This window comes from Nelumbo nucifera, chromosome 7 (genome assembly GCF_055504915.1).
Source record: "Nelumbo nucifera cultivar China Antique chromosome 7, China Antique-T2T, whole genome shotgun sequence".
Taxonomy (NCBI): Eukaryota; Viridiplantae; Streptophyta; class Magnoliopsida; order Proteales; family Nelumbonaceae; genus Nelumbo; species Nelumbo nucifera.
Genome location: NC_142655.1, coordinates 35,174,406 through 35,193,040, shown reverse-complemented (window position 1 = coordinate 35,193,040; position 18,635 = coordinate 35,174,406). Strand labels below are relative to the sequence as shown.

General features: G+C 41.8%; 1 protein-coding gene across 5 annotated transcripts in view; it reads right to left on the bottom strand.

Moving 5' to 3' along the window:
• The window catches only part of LOC104598331 (uncharacterized), a 36,888-nt gene extending 19,778 nt beyond the window's left edge, over window positions 1-17,110 (bottom strand). Inside the window, exons 1-3 of one of the 5 annotated variants that reach the window (XR_016078949.1) lie at window positions 16,431-17,110; window positions 12,819-13,424; window positions 11,417-11,527 (exon numbers count right to left, since the gene is read on the bottom strand). The gene's annotated coding sequence lies outside the window, so the exon portion shown is untranslated. The remainder of the gene's footprint in view (window positions 1-11,416; window positions 11,528-12,818; window positions 13,425-16,430) is intronic. The other 4 variants (XM_088892467.1, XM_010260351.3, XM_088892469.1 and 1 more) reach the window with 4 other exon arrangements.
• Between the last annotated feature and the right edge of the window lie 1,525 nt (window positions 17,111-18,635).

Sequence of the window (18,635 nt, the reverse complement as noted above, 5' to 3'; positions counted from 1 at the left end):
CCCTTCAATTATAAGTTCCTTGATGTTCAATTCCTTAGCTTTCCGAGCTCCTTCCATAACTGCATATATATCAGCTCTAAGGGAGTCACCCACTCCAATTGGGCCTGAGAACATAGCAGAGATGACCCCATTTTCATCTCTAAAAACACCCCCGATCCCCGATTGTCCCGGGTTTCTCCTACTGCATCCATCAAAGTTTAATTTCAAGAATCCACTAGGTGGGGGGATCCAAGCCACACTCATTACTGACTTGGTCTGCGTGCAATTTGCAATTTCACCCCACTTCCTCAACATGTCATCCACAGTGTAATCTGTGAATATTTCCAAAGATTTCAGCCACTGTACCGCCTTAAACTATATGATAGCCCTCAAATCTGTTGTCCCTCTTTGAGTTTCTGAGAATATCCTGGAGTTTCTTTCTTTCCACAGTGTCCAACATACTGCAGCCCTTAGTCCTCTCCACATTGTCCTTCCCCTTTTTAACCGCCACCTGAAAAAAGAAGGGGCGAAAAGGCCCTGCATGTCTGATGGGGGATTCCAGCTGCACAGGAGAAAGCCCAATCCCATAATGACCTCGCGAAGTGGCACGACACCATTAGGTGAAAACCAGTCTCCCCATCTGCTTTACACAGAACACACCACTGAGGTGACAAGCAAGTATTGGGTCTCTTCTTTTGGAGTAGATCACTACTGTTGATTCTTTCCAGATAGGCTTCCCAACAAAAATTACCAACCCTAGGAGGTATAGCTCTGCACCAAACCTCACCAACAGGAAAAGGGGTCAGGGTAGGATTGGTGGACTGACTTAAGACTTAGAAGAACGAAGCACAAGAGAAAAGGCCATTGGGGGTAGGTGTCCAAATTCTAGAATCCGCCCTAGTGGGGTCTAAGACAACATTATCAAGAAGTGCAAGAAGGCTCGAAATACAGTCGAAGTCTGAGTCCCTCAAATCCCTTCTTAGACCCAAGTTCCACCCAATCCCAGAAGTGGAAGAGGACGGGGTGGTGAAAGACGAGATCGGCTCATTTTTCAAAACAAAAAGAGCATACAAAGACGAAAACTGATCCTTTGGAGGGGCGCTCCCCACCCAGGTTTGTTCCCAAAATCTTATGGAGTTACCGGAATTCAAGTCATACCTGATATTAGGAATGAAAACTGGTAACAGGTCATGAATGGCTTTCCAAGGAGAATTGCTTATGATCCTAGCTCTGATTACAGCGTCCCATCCATTGTGCTCCAACCCATGAATACTTGCCACTATTCTAGCCCATAGTTTCTCCCGCAGAGTCATATTCCTTCTCCTAATACTCCCAAGCCCCAAACCACCACACGACTTACTCCTACACACTATTTCCTAGCTAACTCTATGATCCCTCTTCTCTTCTCCCGGCTCCCACAGAAAATCTCTCATTATCTTCTCTAATCTGTTAGCAATCTTCACTGGGATTTTAAACACCGATATGAAAAAGATGGGTAAGTTAGCAAGTGTGGCCTTAATTAGTGTAATTCTCCCGCCAAGAGAGAGGTAGTTCTTTTTCCAGGATACCAATCTTTTTTCAAACCTTTCCATCACCGGGTTCCAGAAACTCTCTCTCTTGGGATTATCACCTAATGGTAATCCAAAATAGTTCAGAGGCCACCCCGAGACTTCACACCCCAGCACTTCAACACTCTCCCTGATCTCTCCTTCCTCCAAATTCACCCCCACAACACAGCTTTTCCCAAGGTTAACCTTCAAATTGGACATTTGCTCAAACAGTTGTATCACTGACTTTAAATTCCTGATAAACCTCACATTACCACCTTCACAAAACATAATCGTGTCATCAGCAAACTGTAAGTGTGTGAGGGGGGTTTCCACCCTCCCAACCCTCCAGCCTCTAATGAGCCCCCTAGAATCTGCTCTATGAATCAGTTTCCCCAAAACCTCCGCAATTAAAATGAACAAGAAAGGAGAAAGGGGGTCTCCTTGTCTTATACCCCTACTAGCTGCAAAGAAATCTACCACTGTTCCATTCACTAGCACTGAATAATGACAATTCCGGACACAACCCATGATCCACCTACACCATCTAGCCCCAAACCCGAATTTAGTTAAAACTTTCCTCAAGAACTCCCAGTCCACCAAGTCATAAGCCTTTTCCAAGTTCAGCTTACAGACCACTCCCTTCTTCTTATCCCTCTTAAAGTTCTCCACACTCTCATTAACAATTAAAATCTGGTCTGTAATTTGTCCTCCACTCACAAAAGCTCCTTGATAGTGTGCAATGATATCCGGCAGTACCTTCTTCAGCCTCAAAGACAACACTTTTGCAATGATCTTATACAAGCTATTAACCAAGCTTATTGGCCTAAAATCCTTCGGGTGGGATGCATCTTTCTTTTTGGGAATTAAGGCTATAAAAGTAGAGTTCACACCCGGATTGACAATTCCTCTCCTGAAAAACTCCTCAAACACCCGCAAGAGATCATCTTTCAAGATATCCCAACAATCCTGATAAAAAGCCATTGTAAACCCATCTGGCCCTGGAGCTTTTGTTCTATCCATAGAAAACACAGCCTCCTTCATCTCTTCTATATTAAAACTTCTTTCCATCCTTCTCCTGTTCTCCACCCCTACATCTGGCCTATCCAAACCTTCTACCCACACCCTTCTACTCACAAGCCTTCTTAGAATAGATTTGAAGTGCTCCACACAGGCCCTAGCAATCTCCTCTTGCTGTACTAACTCAACTCCATCTACTACCAATTTGGAGATAAAGTTCTTCCTTCTCCTGCCATCTACTAGAGAGTGGAAATACCTAGTGTTTCTATCTCCCTCTTGCAGCCATTTACACCGAGATTTTTGCCTCCAGCTAATTTCCTCCTTGTGCAGGCAGTCCTCTAACTGTCTTCTCAATTCTCTCCTGAGGTCATTGTCTTCCTCTCCAAATTCTCCCCTTTCCTCTTTAAAGTCGAGGCTTTCAATCTTCTTCATCAAGTCTCCCTTTCTTTCTTCTGTCCTCCCGAACTCCATCAAATTCCACTCCTTAATTCTTGCTTTCAAGAATTGTAGTTTCTTATGGAATTCCATCCCCTCCCACTCCACCGACGGGTTACACTCATGCCACCACTCCCTCACTTTCTTAGGAAACCCTGGATGCAGTAACCACATATTTTCAAATATAAAGGGGGTAGGACCTCCACACCTTCTTTCCTCCTTGCATAACACTATGGGCCAGTGATCCGAGGTCACCCTTGGGAGAGCTCTAGCATCCAAGGTTCCCCAATGTTCTTCCCAATCCAAAGAGAACAGGAATCTATCCAGCTTAGAGCAAATGGGTCTAGATTGGAGATTTGACCATGTAAATGCCTTATGTTCTAGGGGGAATCTCTGTAAGCTCAAAGGCATCCACAAAACTGTTAAACTTCCTCATGCTTTTTGTCACCCTCTGGTTAATCTTATTGGACTCTTCCGAGAACCTAATCACATTGAAATCCCCACTCATGCACCAAGGCCGATCCCACAACCCTCTGACATCAGCCAGTTCCTCCCATAGCTCCTTTCTCTCTCTGTAGTCATTCGGTCCGTAAACATTTGTGAGCACCCACATATAATCATCCTCTTGCTGCTTAAACTTCATGGAAACCGAGTACTTTCCGATCAACTCCTCCATCCCTTCAACCACATCCCTCTTCCACATTGTTACAATCCCCCCGGAAGCACCCCACGATGGAGCCGCCACCCAGCTAATCCCCCTGGCTTTCCATACACTCCTCGCCCATTTGTCATTAAACTCCATTCTCTTAGACTCTTGCAACAGCACAATGTCTGGGTCATACCGTCTTATTACCTCTTTTATTGTTGCTCTCTTCTTCGCACTCCCAATTCCCCTCACATTCCAACTAAGAATCTCCATTCTGCTTCTTTTTTACAAACCCCTTGCCACCTACCCGCTACTTTCCCCCTTTCCTTCTATCTCCTTTTACCTCGACCTTCTTGTCTCCTTCTACATCTCTCTTTAATCTCTCTACTTCACTCAACCTCCTCTTCTTTGTTATGATCTGCATCTTCCTCTTCTGTAAACTTTCTTTCAACTCGTTCAAATCTTCCAGCTTACAGCCCAACTTCCCTACAAATTTTGCTATCGTGTATTCTCTCACCGATTCCACCACCCCTACCCTTCCTACAGAATCCCCTTCATCTCTGTCCACCTGCCTTTCCTTCCTCTCCTCTAGTCCCACCTCAGTTCTTTCCTCTCCAACCTTCCTCCCCTTAATGTTACCTCCCTCCTTCCTTGTTTTATCCCCGTAAACCTCTCCATCTCTACCCTCATTCTTGTCCCTCCTCTCCACTAACCCCTCCTCTGTCCCTTCCTCCCCTTCCCTCCTCCATATCAGCTGCCCTTCCACATCCTTAAACACTCTTTCAATGATTTCCCACACTTGTCCATCCTATACCTTTATTCCCGCACCTTCCCACAATCCTTCCTTCCCCTCTCCCCCTCCTCAGAGAGCCCGCCTACTAGCTCGGCTGCATATTCATGGGCTACAGGACATGGTACAGAAACGGAATCTGGAACCAAAGACACAGGAGACACATTAATAGCACAAACCGAAATCACATGGTTACCTGGGACAGATGGACAAGCTAGAATAGGACTGCTCCCGGCCTCCTTCTCTTGTTCTGAAGGTTGGTAAACAATTATCTTCCTGAGTTGGTTGGGATGTACTTCTATCCTTTGGTCAACCTGGTGATCTTTCCACTCTACCCCTGGGTCACCCCTAGATAGCATATTCCTGCTCTGCTTCCGGTTCTCCGGATTTTCCCCTTCTGATAAACCTTGCGCACTCTGTGGTCTTGGGAATGAGATAATCCGATTGCAGTCTTCACCCTGGAATAATCTTGCAATATACCACCCTTCCATATCACCTCCAGCACAGCTGCCTTCATCGTTTACACTGCCCACGCTAGAGCCATCGACAGAAAGGTCCTCCGATTCATCATCGCCTTCACCGCACTGCACCCATCCTTCAAACTTCTCTTTCTTCTCTTCAGTTCTTCCCCTAGTGAAACTTGGCTCCAACCTCTCTGAGAAGCCTCGCACGGGGCTAAGCTCCTGCAAGCTTCGTCGGGAGACCCACTGTAACGCCCTCTTCTTTTCTGGTTTCCGGCGCTGCGCACATTCCCCCCTTTGGCTCGCGGCTGGGGACGATGATAGACCGTAACTGATGTCTATCATAGTCGAAACCCCAGTCACGAGTTTCTTTAAAGGCTCACGCGCCTTTTTAACAAGCTAGGTCGGGCCCGCTGGCATGTTTGGGCCTTTAAGAATACCATTAGCAGCCCACATGGGCTTTTGCTTTGGCCCATTTTGAAGCACCTGCGAGCTCACGTGACTTTTAAGAAGGTCATGCACGTCCAACCCCGACCTCGGTTTGGTTTTAACAGGTCTAAGTTCGATTCTTCCTTGGACCAACCCCTTTTTCCTTGTTCAAAAAAGTCTTGGCGCCGGTTACAACCTGTGCAAAGTGAAGGGGAGGAGAGATCCATCCTATGGACGCCCAAAGATTGCGGAATAAGGGGCGAATTTCAAAAATTTTTCTCTCCCTTCAACTGGGAATCGTATTCCCTATTTAGAAAATCGTATTTTCAAGGATCAATCTTGAACCATAAATTGAACCAGATCTGAACCAAAAATAATGGGAGAGGATTATACCTGATATAGAGAAGTAATATCTCCCAATGGAGGTGTTCACGCCCAAGGAAGGATCCAAAGACTGCTCCCACTGAAGATGGCGCAGTGCAGGGTGGAGCAGAATCAGCTACGTTCTTCCAAAAGAACTTGACCCTTCTTAAGGATCAACTGGACGACTTGAGTACAGCTCCAACCAATCTTTTCCCTAAAAGATTGAAATCAAGATCCAATCTTGATTGCTCCCAAGAACTGGAGATCGAACTGAAGGAATGGCAAAAGCAGGAAGGTGGCGGCAGGAGAGAATTCGCAGTATGCAGGAAATCTCTCAATCTCTCTTTCTTCAAAGAGAAGAATGCTATGGATGTTGTTGTGTAGTAGGCTGCCGCCCCCTTCCCCTTTTATAATCTCAAAAGGGATCAGCTCCTAATCAGATTAGGAGCTGCTAATCCAAATCATATTTGGGTTAGAAGTCCCTTAGTGATAAGGGATAACCCTTATCTTATCTGCAGATAAGATCAGCTGTCTCCTAATCTAATTAGGAGGTTTCCAGATCTAAATCCCATTTAGATCTTGGACTCTCTGAGTGGATAGGGTCTAAGCCCAATCCTTTCAGCTGACCCTCTTTAGAATTCGCCCCCTTTAAATGACTGATCAAATCAGCCCAGTTCGAAATGGGCTTAAGGCCCATTTAAGGTTATGTACTCAAAAGGCTTCCAAATTGCTGCCCAGTTGGGCTTCCTTGTATGGCGTGGGACCCAAGCATTGATCTACACATCAGCCACATGGGTTCAGCCCAGCCTTTGTTACAAGGCCTAGCCGAATGCACTGCTGAAGACAGTGTACCCCCTGAAACCCATCAAATGAACTCTATGGGCCCAACACTTACACTAAGTGGTCCCTGGGCCAAGCCACCTTGTAACACCCAGGGACTGTGGGCAGATGCAAGATTAGCCCATCAGGCATTATCCTCAATGGTCTTACACTTAACCTCTCAGCCCATAATGATCATACACTGCCCGACAAGAGAGGACCTCTCCCTCGGCTGCAAGGAACAGTGTTGCACTCTCCACTTATATGGATCCCGGGAATTAAAACCTTCTTGCAAACAATTTAGAAACCATACATATATACTTTTATATCTTATATAAAATATATTTTGCAAAACAAATCTCAACGGTTGAAATCGGCTGCCGGCAGTCTTGGTTTCCATCAGTGAGAGTGCATCCCTGATCATTACCTTTGTCCGACAAAGGGGCTGATCCTGTCACTATGATCACCCACTCAGATGAATTCTCGGACTGTCCCAACATAACCAGGTTTTGACCCCCGCTAAGGATCTCACTGATTGATACATCAAAGACAGCCCAATCCGACACCTAGTGTAGTATCATAATCGAGTCTAGGGGTCGGGTGTAACTTTCCAGTTTTGCCCATCAATCTCCAAGGTCCAGGGCAATACTGGAAATCTGGTCCAGTTCAAAGATTCAATTAATCCTACACTGTATGTGCCTAGGGTCTCACCCTGGCAGCTGAGACAGGCCACCCCAACCGACTTGGTGGCACCACAGTGTCAACCTTGTCAGGATAGGTCTCCCCAGGCCGACCCACTGGCTGTGAACATTCTAAACTAACACGAGTCTCATTAAGTGTCCAGTTTAAGGGTATTACACAGAAACATACCAAGGGAACATGAATCAAATATGTATCTTTATTCATTTACAATAAACTCATAAAGTACATCATTCTGATTGAAGCTAAGGGCATACAAAACTGTCTAACAAGGACCTACCACCCTCCAGACTATTCACTTCTTCCACACGCGAAAATCCCACCCCCTGCCTACTACCCTTTTGTTTCTCCAGCAAATGTTTTTCCATTTTAGTGAAAGTGCTTTTCTTGTTTGAATCCTCCAACCCTTTCTTGCCACGCAGCTCTTCTTCTTCAACCTTCTCATCTCCCTCCATACGAGCCTCTTTCCAGAGCATCGATTCAGTGGATGAAGCCAGCCACACTGAGTAGCAATGCCTTTCGACTAGCACCTCTATCTTCCGAAGAATCTCCTCAGGTTTTACTCCATTCAATAAATGGAAGCTGAACGAAGGTCTCCCCAAAAGGCACCTCCTAGTGATCCTCCACACATCAAAGCAATGCTTCAACAGTTTCTTGCTTCCACAAGTGAAAGGGAAGACCTAAAAGACGCACCACCACTCCATCTTCAACAAAGAAATCTTTGGAGTTTGATCCCAGACACCATCTTGAAACTGTGAAATTTCCAAGCTTAGCTTGGATATTTAAAGCCTCAACTTCTACTCTGTTCTCAAGCAAATCCAGCAAAGCCTTGTCCTTCTCAAAGGATGTTAAAATAAATGTGCTCTTCAACTCTAAACTTGCTGTTAACAGATCTGCAACTTTCCTCCAGTCAAGAATGGGAGCTGAAGCTTTAACTATCAGTTTACTTTCCCAATCCCCTCTCTGTATGTTTACTCCCATTCTGTATTTACCTGCCCCAGCTAACACTAAAAGAGTCTCTTGCTTAATCTTGTTCACCATACTACTAGAACTGCTTACCTTCCTTTTTACTATTGCTTCTCTTTTAACACTTAGGCGTTTCAGCAGTTCACATAAGGCACCATGAACTGCCTTCCAGCCCTGACTCTTCCTTCCTTCTGGAAAGCAGATCATCTGCTTTCTACCCTTGCCAAAAAATTCTGTCAAGGAGATAAAATAACCTTTAAGGTTTCTCTTACACTCTACAACAAACCTTCTTCCAGTTTCTGAGAAAAGCTCTTTCCAACTATTTTGCTTGCCTTTGTTACTTGCACCTTCCACAAACTCCTTGAGCCCTTCAATTACCCCCAACCCTTCTAACAGCACCATCCCTCTCTTTGCTTCCCTGATTTTCAAGCTCAGCTGACCATTTAATCTCAGTTCCTCAAATAGGAGCTCCTTAGATTCAATCTTCAAAACTTTTTTCCAACGGCCTACCTCCACAAATTCTCCCATCTCAGTTCCTCCCCCTCTCACCCTCTCAGCAACCTTCTCTTTGCTTCACCCTCTCACCATCTCAGACAATGGCACCAGATGAAAACACAGTTCCTCTCCCTCTCACCCTCTCACCCTCTCAGCAACCTTCTCTTTGCTTCACCCTCTCAGCAACCTTCTCTTTCGAACTTATTACTTTCATCTTAGTGATTTGTGACACCCCTGGGTTGGTACTTCTCAGCACTCCCCTCTTCTTTTCTTCCCATTCTCCTCCTTCTCATAATTTATTCCACTCTTAAGATTCTCAATCTCACTCATTTTCCTTTCCCTTTGCTTACTCTTTTTTCTCAGGTAAACTTTCTTTCCTTTTGCCTTTGTACCACCCACCCTATCTCCTTCTAACCCCTCCTTTCCCTCCTGCCCATCTTCCTTTGTCCCCTCCAGGGTCTCATTCTGGGTTTGCTTTGTCTGGGTAGTGAGTGGGTTTAGGCTAACATCAGCACTATCCATACCTAGGGTTGGGTTAGCTAGAACTTCCAGGATTAATGATATAGCCCTAGCCCTCTCCTCCTCTACTCCATCTCCTAGAAGATTCTTTGGCTCTAAAATTGTGGCACTTCGGATTGAGAGTTCCATAGTAGGTGGGGTTATGACAGGACCTGCACAGGTAGCCAAGAACAAATTAGAGACCTCTTTAGAAGGAAGCAACGGAGAGGAAAATGGAACAGGAGATAAAGGTGTAGGGATTCCCTGGTTCGGCACGTCCAAAACCTCCCTTTGATCGAAGCCGACTGATTGAGAGTCCTTGACAGGTAAAGCTGGGATATCATCTAACTTCTGTTCCTCTTGTGTATCTGTGCTTCGGATAATGCTGATATCCGGTTCTCTATCTTGGATATCCTGAATTTGTGTCTCCCTTGGTATTTCTCTTGGATCACTGTCAGCTACAACTAGGTCCACCTTAGGGGATGAGGGAAGTCTCACCTAAATTTCTTCTTCTGGTGACAACACAGAGATTCTAGAGGGGTCTTCAAACAATATTTGCGTCCCTGTTATCTCACCATTCCACAAATTGTAAGTTTTAGTGGGTGAAACACTTCCAATGCTGCTTTCATCGTGCCAGACATCTTCTTGCCTTGGATCTTCCCAATCATCTTCTTCCTTAGAGTCTTCACGCTCGGGCCTATTAAATTTCGGGTTCGACTTGTCTAGAGTTTGTTTTTGCAACCGGCATCCATTTCCAGTTGCTCTCTGACCGGTCGGTTCCTACCCCAGCGTCGTCGGCTGCTTTTAGAGGGGTTCTAGAAAGATTTTCCGTGACCGCTGCAATAGAGGAGGTTGCAGGGGTTGATTTGAACGATGATAGACCCGAGCAACCATCCCCAAGCCTTTGGGCCGGCCTGCGCCCATGTGATTTTAAGTGGTCACATGACCTGTTTAAGTTATCTGGTTCGACCAGTTTAGACCTTTGGTCCAGTTTTGGCGCCCTTTCAAAATTTGTTCTTTTATTTCCACTCCCTCCAGCTGCCACATCAGCTGATATTAGATACGCCACTTCCTCCAGGACTCTGTCGCACAGATCTGTGATTTTCTTGAAGTTTTCACAGGACCAAAGATGAAATGGGAGCCCTAGCACTTTGATGCGGAAGATTTCTATCTGATCTACACGATTTGCATTCGGACACAACTGACTGTTCACCATTACTCCTTCAACAGTCTGAATGGGAAGCGCGTGTATTTCTTCCACCCGATTGTCTGCTTCTAGTTCTAGTATTGCCTTATCTTCTTGAAATGGTCGACGAACAAAGCTTCCATCCACTTCCAATTTTCTTTTAATCTCCTCTGCGACACATCCCCAACTGCCTACTCTTTTGTTTGCAAGTATCACATATTTTTTGCGCTAGTTCTGGTATGTTTGATCTTCCTTCTCACCAACTATATGTGATTGATTTTCCTGTGCTTGGTCGGGTTGGATATTCGTTGGCCTGTTTTCGTTTCTCCATAAGAACATCTGCAATTCCTTTACGAACAGCATCCACCCCTTGCTTTGTTTTCCCATGGGAATACAAATCATTTGTCTTCTACCTTCACCGAACCATTCTGAAACTGTTATAAACCAGCCCTTCCTATTTAGTCGAGTTCAGCTACAAACTCCTTTCCATTGATTTTGATTGAGTTCTTCCAGGCTTGTGTTTTCCTTGACACTAAAGCTACATCTTGGAAACCCTTCAGCCATGCTGCTACCTCCCTTTGGAGATACACCGTGGCTCTTTTTTTCTTCTCTTATCTTCAGAAACACCAGAAACCTCATTTTTACTTCTTCTAGTTTGTATTGCTTTGCTTCGAACGAGACTTCCTTTCCCCACCTTCCCACTACTTCGAATTCTCCCTCCATATAATACCTCATTATTCAGACAGGCAATGACTGACTGGTGAATCTCTCTTCTGCTACCTCACACCTCCATTCCTCCTTCAACTAAGGTTTAAAGTATTGATATGACTGAGGCAAGAGACCTTTTGAATTCCTTGATTGTTTAAATTCAGCTGGATTCCTTGGGAACTAAACTCTTTAGAAGACAACCTAGCAAGTCAGGTGCTCAGAGGGAAGTTTTATTTAGTGACAGACACTTACCTTTGTAATCTCTGTGTTGGGCTTTTCTTGTACATTATATCATATACTGTACTTTTCTGATTCTTAATACAATCGATTACACTTTCTCTCAAATAAAAACAAGTTAGATAATGACTTCCACACCTGGGATTTGGGCTTCAGAAGGAACTTAGCCCACCAAAGTTGCACTCCCAGATATTATGTCTCGCCTACCAACATGTACAGATGTTACACCAACCATCTAGTGTCTTACACCTAGATCCAGACAACATATAAACATGATGTTCCTTGAGGTAATATTAAAATAATTAAAAAGGGTCAACCAAGCGACCTGATGGACAATCTAGAAGACTAGAAGTGCAGAATGACATAAGGCTCAATACTATTGAATGCAAACATGGAATAACAGAGCACCATGCTGTCACAAAGCTTACAAGTCATCTTGAAACACATACAAGGCTCATCAAAGATTTTAAGGTGACTCGGTCAAAACCTCAGCCATGATATATTTCAGGAGGTTTTAGGCCCAATCCCTCAGTTTCTCAGAACTTCTGCTAACTGAACTCAATGACTTGTTAAAGGGAGAAAACAAAAACAAAAGAAAACAGGAAAAGCACTTGACAATTTTGCAACTATTTGGCCAATGCAAGAAATTTCACCCCCCCCCCCCACACACACACATAGACACATGCATACACAAAAGGGAGGCATCCAGCCCACTTCAGAAACCACTCTCTTGATTTTTTTAGTATCTTTCTATCATTGTTGATTTAATAATTCTAACTCTTATAAGAGGTTTAACATATGCCTACATATGGGATCACTTCAGCTCTTTCATATTTTCTGTATGATCATCTTCCCCTTTTTTATTAAATTGATTTTATTCATACTTCATTCTTGTCTAGCTTGAGCACAGCCATATTCATCTCAGTCTCGAGGGGGGTACAACCATGGCCATTTAACCCAATTCCCAGAACAAAAATCTAGCATCCAAACTAAGCATCGATGATCAAAACAACAGAGCATACATCGCATTAATACAAATCTTGAAGATGGCAAGCAGAACAATCACTGATTAATGGAAAAGCTGCAAGAAACGGACTGCTATACGTATACCAGGGTTTAACACCCTTTGACCATTTCATTCAAAGCAAATTTGATTTTCAATAGAATGGAGAACAGAAGTAAATATTAAACAGCGACGCCATTAACATTCACTGTAATATTCCCAAGAGAAAAACAATAATTATTAAACCAGGTAATGACCAATTTCTTAAAAATATCGACCAAAATTCTTCCTGGAGCCCACAATAGAAAAAAATAAATAAATAAATAAAAGAACCGGGACAGTCGTAGCATGGGATTGGGCTTTCACGGAATTGAGTTGGTTTCAAAATGCTTCTCAGAAGCCGGTTTGGTGATGGCCTCATTGCCACGCTCTGATAACCTCCCCGAATACCGACCATTACACAGAGATATACTTGATGAGATGATGCGAATATGAGGAATGTGATTTAAGAGAAAATACTGCGAAAATGGAGCTCACCTGTATCGAATATGGACCTGAACTCGTTCGCTGCGGCAGGGGAGATCACAGTCTGGGAGGATTTTCTGAAGGAAAGCGAGTTTCCAGGCTCGAGTTTCACTGAGAATAAGGGTTAGGCCTATGCTGGAGTCAATGAGAGTAAACGATGTACTGCTGCTGCAACTCTTCCGCTCTCACCGGTGGGGATGATGAACAGAGAACCAACGGCTGGAGAGCAAGGAAGAAGGGAAGAAGGGAAGAAGGGAAGAAGGAGTGGAAAAGGTGAGAAATGTGATCGAATAGAGAAAAAACGGAGGGAGAGAGACGAAGAGCATAGAAAGGGTTTAAACATCAGAGATAGAGACGAAGAGCATAGAAAGGGTTCGCGCGCAGCTTTCCCCGCGCGCGGGTGTTATCTTATGTCCTGAAGCTGGTAAGCATGGTTTAGACCAAGGTTTTAAAAATCGGATCAGACAAGGAACCGTTTTGGCCATCGGTTCAGTCAAACGATCCGATCATCCGCGGATTATTGAGCAAATTAATGGTTTTTGGCCAGGGACAGTTGTTTTAGGGTGAAATTGTTCGCTTTTCAAAACCATAGTTCAACTCAGTGTCTTAAGAACCGACCTGAAATCAAAACCGCTTTGGCAATTAGTTTACATATCAATAGTTTGACATTTCGGTTCAAAAGGATGATTCATATAAAAAAATGCCCAAAATCCCAGTTACGAGTTGATTAAAACTAGACTAAAAACTAGAATGCCCCGTACGTCCTGATTTTACTAGTCAATAAAGTTAGAATCAACTTATACATACATATATATAATTTTATATAAATAAAAAATTAAAATTTGAAATAAAAATATAAATTATATATAAAATAATTAATAATATACTAACATGCAACAATTTGACCCATTCAATCCAAAAGGTCGAACCGATTACCAATAATGTGAAGGCAAATACGGTTTAGCTATCGAGCCAATTTTCAAAACATTAATTTTATATATAGGGATGTTATAGATTTTGTTAGTATAGTATGGACATATAGTGATGGACCATGTTTCTGTCAGTATTTTATAAAACATATAGTGATGAATATCAATATGATAATATCCACCAATATTGTATAAAATAAAGGTTGTCAGATATCAATACTTGTCAGTATTGTACATAATTGTCAAGGCGTTCGCCTAGGCGACTAGTCGCCCTTGGCTGGGTGCCTCACCCAAACGCCTTGACTTTTAGCAACTAGGCTCCCTTCTAGGCAATTAGGCGCCCGCCTAGGCGATTAAACGCCCACCTAGACGAAAAAATGACAAGGTTGACACATTTTATAATATAATTTATATTGTTGTATCTTATTAATGTACATAATTGTCAACGCGTGTCTAGCCCAAACGCCTTAACTTTTAACAACTAGGCGCTCTATTAGGCGCCAAAAATGACAAGGTGGGCGCCTTTTATAATATCATTTATATTGTTGTATCTTATTAATGTATGTATTAGTACATTTTATTTTATACTATTTATATATATATATATATCAATTATATTTTGTTTTAATGTTTTACTACTGAAATTTAAAAGATCAAAGGGTTTTGAGAAAAGAAAATAAAGGGGAAAGTAACAATAGAATAATAAAGTTATTTTTTTCTATTCTCTCTCTAATTAAATAAAGCAGAAACTCAATCCTTGTTTTTTTTCTATTTTACTTTCTATCTTGAATATTTATCATATAAAGTTAATAACCTTCTTTAGCTGCTAATTAATATGAATTTGCTCTGTTAAATACTTATTAAAGTAGTAATATTTTTTAAAATAATGAAATTAATATATGTAAAAGATTTTTATCTTTTAGATGTGATGTTTTGCCACATTTTTAGAAAAAAATTAATGTTTTTAATAAAGAGAATTGTTATTTTTCAATTAACATACATGTTGAATGATATATAAAACTAGGAAACTAGCCAAAAGTTAGTTTTTCATATTATAAAATTTTTATCGCCGAGGCGACTAGGCACCCCAGTGTCGCCCAGACGCCTTGAAAACTATGGTATTGTATAAAACATATAGCGATGTATCTAATAACCATCGGTAAAAACTACAAATACCAATGTATTATAACTATCAACAAAGATGACCGTCAATATAGATAGGATTTTAGTGATGAATTGATGATTGTGTTGGTATTTTATAGGACATATAGTCACAGATAAAAATTTTCCATTAGTAAAAACTATCTAAACCAACAAATTTGTAACTATTAGTATATGTACATTTTTTTGTAATGTAGCAAATCCCACCACAAATCTATGACGATAAACCTTGAAAATATCAAAATCCCATTTCAACAACCTTGAATGATTAGACCTCGAAGACCAAGATCAACCATTTATTTTTTCATATCAGAACCATCCACTTAATTCATGCCCACACATCAAATCTTAACTCAAAATTTCCCTTGTTTAACCGTTTAATCAACTAAGATTTCAATTTGACGTTTATCATTAAACCACACAATAAATCATCCCAATACCAAAATCATCAAATTAAAGCACCTAGCAAATCTAGCCTTAAATTTTTCAAATTCCTCCCAAAAAATTCCATTTTGGACTTTCTCCTTGGTTGATAACCCATAAGCTAAAACCTGAATGCAAACTAAATTTGTCAATCCACACCTCTGATTTAAAGGTCCACCGCTTCCACTAGATTCAGAACATTAAAAAATGGATACCTACCAAATTTCATCCAAAAATCCCTCGTTTGACCATTTCATCAATCAATGATTCAATTTTAGTAAATCTTAATGTCTCAAACCTGTTAGCCACTCTGAGTGTCGAAAAAATGGCTCACTTGGGCTGGGAATGGAATCGCCACCCATCAATTACGAAATTGGAGGTGATGGGACCTCCGGGATTTGCATCAAAAAAACATATTGATTTATTAGCGACTCCAAAGCTTGAGACACAGGTTGAACCAGCCTGGGTAAGATTCGGATGGGAGAGAGAAAGGGTTAAGCATCCCTCTTCTAGGTCCAATAGGTGGGACCCACATGGTATCCCAAACAAACAAACACATAATATATAATTATTTAATTCACTAATAGCATAATAAAGCAAAACAAATAGAGAATAAGGTATCACGATATTTTTTCAATATCTTATTATTAGTTTTTTTTATGGCCCAATTGCTCTTATGTAATCAGAGGTCCACTATTGATAGTCTTGTCTTACCTCAGTGAAGCCGAATGTTCAAGACAAACCCAGCATTTTTTAACATGATTAAACTTAAATAAATCAAACTACTATTCAATTCAAAAAGATGCATTCGTGGGAGTGGGAGGAATCACAACTACAAGTTCATCCTAAACAAACCACGTATAGTGAAACCACGGACAATGAAACAAAGTAAGCAAATAATCACTAATCTTAAAGCATATCAAGCACAATAGAAAATCAATTAAATAAAAAGATGTAAAACATTAACTTTAATATTGCAGCAACCTTTGTCTCATCTAGAATCGATTCATCATAGGAGAGTCAGAGAAATAAAATAGAGGCCGATAACATAGAAAAAATAGAGACGCTCAAATCCGATCTCCCAACAATTGGGTTGGGACGGAGAACCTACATGAAGTGGTTCTGTTGGATCTCCCCCTTCCCCTCAAATCCCGATCACACTGCATAGGAAGAAGAAGCGGTGATTAAAAAAAAATGAAGCTTACCTGATTCTGTTTTGGCCTGGGTTCGCTACAACAGCGGACGGAGATCGTGTCGGATCTAACGAGAGGAGGATTGAGACGATCGCCACCGCTGGTTCGGTGTCGAGAGGTAAAAGAAGGAGGCGATCAGTGGATTTCGGTCAGATGGTGATTTTAGCTGCTGCTAGTTCGTGGGTCGAGAGGAAAATGATGAACAACATTTTTGGGGATTCAAAAAGTAAAAGAAAAAAAAAAGGAAGAGGAGCAAGAAGCAGATGGGAGAGAGAGAGAAATAGAATAAAAGAGAGGGAGAGGAATCCGATGAAGGGAGTGGAAAAGGCCCAGAGGTGGAAGATGAACAGTGTCAAATGAGGGTTGTTCTCCGCCGCTGGATTCACCGCTTCAGAAAGAAGATGAATAATTCGGAGAAGGGAGACGATACGTCGGAGCTGGAAAAGGTTACCGAGCTGAGAACTGTCGCCGCTCTGGTTCTCTTTCGAAGGAGATAATACTGTCTCAAAAAATGAATTCCGTCTCCCTTCCTTTCAAATGAAATCAAGTTAGGGAAATTTTCGTATTAGTATCTTTTACTTCTAGTGCCACTTTGGTTTCCTTAACTTTAAAATGCAATAATTTAGTATCCAAACTTTTAAAAATTTAGTTAACCAACTGTTCATTGGCAATTGAAAAAGACACAAATACTTAAAGAGTTATTTAATTTTCTCTATCAACTATCTCATCATTGACAAAAAATTAATAGTTCCAAATCTTTGACTTTTCCATTCAAGAAAGTTGGAGTCAAGTTTGATTGGGCATTTAAATGACCCTAACTTTTTTGAATAGAAGAGGCAAAAATTTGAGACCGTTAATTTTTTTGTTAATGTTTTGATAGTTGACAAAAAAAATTTGGTGACACTTGAAGGGCATTTGTATATTTTTCAAATGTCAGTTAATGGTTGGTTAACATTTAACAGCGGGTACTGGATTGTCATGTTTTGAGAGCCTGGGTATTGAATTGTCGCACTTTAAAGTTTAGGGACTAAAGTGGCACTAAGCCCAAGTACAAGCTACTAATTGGGAAGTTTTCCAAAGTTTCAATATTAGGTTAAAATGGCATTTGGGTGATTTGGGGCGATCCAAGGGTAATTTGGTAATTTGAATGAATTCAGATCAAAGTCAGCCCAAGGGTCGAATGGGGGTTCTGGTTCAACGATGGGGTTTTTGCCATTTTGGGTTGATGATCAGAGGGTTATGATGGATTTGACCGCGGAGTGGGGTCGTCCATGTGTGTGCCGATAAAATTGATCGAAATGGAATCTTTTAAGATAGAAGGGTAAATGAAGGTATTCTTAGATGAATTTTCACAGGGTGGAGCTTTTGGACATTCTAAGTTGATTGGTGAGGTCATATTGGTCCAACTGGGATTAGATTGGTCAGATCTGCACGGGATTTGATTCGGTCAATCTAGAGTCTCGAAACAAAATCTTTTTTGTGATCGAAGGGCAAACAATGTCTATTTTGGATGAAATTTCTCAAGGTAGGATTTCTGCATAGTCTAAGGTGATTGGTAGGTTAGATTGAGACAATTAGGCCCGAATCGGGCAGATTTGTAATCTGGTCAATCTGAGACCTTGAAATGGAGTCTTGGTGTGATTGAAGGGTACAGGGAGGTATTTTGAGCTGAGATTTCACAAGTGGGTATTTGGGGGTGTCTAGGATCTGATGATGAGGTTTTATCAATCTTAGAGGGTTAAGATCATAGGAATTTAGGTAAATAGAATGTTTCGAAACGAAATCTTGATTTGATAAAAGAGATAGTAGGAGAATCTGGGGGTAAAATTTTATGAGCAGGTGTTATGATGTGTTGGGAGTTTAATGATGTGGTTTGATCGGTTCAGATGTGTTAAGATGAAGGAGAACTGGGACTTTAGTGCTTAGGTTAACAAGAGGCATCGGAATGGAATCTTCGCTTGATGAATAGGTGAACTGAGGAATTTTGAGCTAAAATTTTACGGGTAGGTGTTTTGGGAGGTACTAGGTCTGGTGGTTGTGTCTGATATAATGGTTGAGGAGTAAGTGGGGGTTGGTCGGGCTCATCAAATAGGTATCGGGCAGGTTTAATGGTGAACTTGAGG